Raw genomic sequence first — 2,075 nt, 5'->3', positions numbered from 1 at the left:
CCTTTCCAGAGCCCAGCCTCCTCCAGGAAACCCTCCCTGAATCACCCAAGTAGGGAAGGGTCCCCCAGTGCAAGGCTGTGCCCTACCCTCGCCTTGTGCTCGTGGAAAGTCCCTTGATATCTCTGAGGTTCCAGTTTATCATCCGTGTGGTAACAGTAGTTTGTGTCCAGTGCTGTGGGAGCGTGGGTGGTGGAGAAGGTGATGTCAGAACTCAGATAGCCAGGGCGTGGAATTCATGTGCTCTCCAATATTTTAAAATCAAGTTTTTTCATTGTAGAAGTAACAAAACCGCATGGAGAATAGAGGGAAAATCCTCTGTAATAACCTCACTCAGCCAGGGCTTCTACTGTGAGTGCTTCTGGAGAATTTGTTGCCTTGTTGTTTCATAGGCAGATATTACTGGTCATGCTTGTTGGAGGCTGAGGGGTTTTGTTGTTATTACAGTTACATTGAGTTATAATTCATACACCGTACAATCCATTCATTAAAGTGTATAATTGGATAGTTTTTAGTGTACTCACAGAGCTGTGCAACCATCACATTTGAACCATCACATTTAAAATATTTTCATCATCCCAAAAGAAACCCTCTACTCTAGCAGTCACCTCCATGTTTTATTTTTTGCTTAACGTTATTTTACAAGCATCTTTTCCCGTTGCCTGACAATATTCTTAATTATCTTGTCTGGTGACTGCTAGAAGGATTTTGGGTGGGGGAATGGCAGGTCCAGGTGTGTTCTAGAATGATGGTGTTGGTGAGGACTACAGAAACTTGATGGAGCAGTGAGTGAGGACCTAGAGCAGAGACTAGGGAGGGATGGTGGGAGCAGCTGTGAAGAGGGACCCACCTGGGACATGACTTCCGGGTGGGGAGAAGTAAAGCTCTGGAAGCAGAATCAGAGGCACTATGGATTGGATGCCGGGAAGGATGGAGAAGGAAGGTGTCAGCCGACTTCCTGGGATGGGGGAGGGTGGGAGGGAGGGGAGGGTAAAGTCAATAACTGAGTCCCAGAAGGAGAAGAGGGCACAGGTTTACGGCAGAGTTGAAGATGCGCTTGATTTTGGACTTGCTGGATTTGGGGTCCCCAGGATCTCCTGGCGGAGTCCAGCAGTCGGCAGTGGGGAGCTCAGGTCTGGCACCGAGGAGGCGCTTAGGGCTGCAGGGGGAAAGTTTGGGAGTTAAGGGTGTAAGGGCCACGTGTGAGGCCTTGCGGGCCTGAACTTATCCAGGAGGGCGTGAAAGATAAGGAGAGGGCCTGAGGAACACTGGCATTTCAGGGGGGTGGACAAGGAAATGAAGGGCGTGGAGCACGTCACAGGTAGGAGAAGGCACAGCTGGAGCGGCGGCCGGGGCAGGCTGGGGCGGCCGGCGCCGGGTGCAGGGTGGGGTGGCGCAGAGCTGCAGCGTCCCAGAGCAATCCTTGCCGTCGGTGCCGCGGCCGGAAGGGACAGGTCAGGTGGGAACGTGTGGCCCGAGGCGCCTGCGAGTTCGGGCCCCTCCGTCCCCTCCCTGCGGCATCTCGCCCAGTTTGCAAGGCGAGCCCTGCCTGTCCAGTGGGGTCCGCAGGGTTCGGGCGGGGGAGCCCCCAAAGGCTTCAGGTCCTCAACTCGCGCCGCCGGCCGTGGAGTGGCTTGGGTGGGTCCTCTCGCGGTGGGCTCGCGGGGACCGGCTGCGCCCCGGGGCACAGTCCGCTTGCAATCCCCGGGCTCCCCGCGCGCCGCAGCGCCCTGGCGGGAAGACAGTGCGACCGCTCGGGACACACCCGCCGAGTGGGAGCACTGGGGAAAGTTGGAGAACATGAGTCGGTCAGGGATCGGCAGCACAGGACGCCTCGGGGTCCGACGCCCGCGCCCCACCCTGCGCTGCCAAGGCCCGGGGGCCCCGCGCGGGCGCGGACTCGGCTCGGGAGGGGGCGGTGCTCCGCCGGTCCGGGGCGGTCGGGCGCGCCGGCCAATGGGCGTCGCCGCCTCCCTGCGGCCGCACCCCCTGATTCCGGACCCGGAGCGCGCGAGGCTGGAGGGTCAGAAGCGGCGGGCGGACGCGCGGGCCGGGCGCTCCGGCCGTGCCCCGCGGGG

The sequence above is a fragment of the Ceratotherium simum genome, chromosome 16 (assembly GCF_057802395.1).
Source record: "Ceratotherium simum simum isolate JZ-2026a chromosome 16, ASM5780239v1, whole genome shotgun sequence".
Classification (NCBI taxonomy): Eukaryota; Metazoa; Chordata; class Mammalia; order Perissodactyla; family Rhinocerotidae; genus Ceratotherium; species Ceratotherium simum.
The sequence above is the reverse complement of the archived record's forward strand: the minus strand, read 5'-3'. Positions refer to the sequence as shown.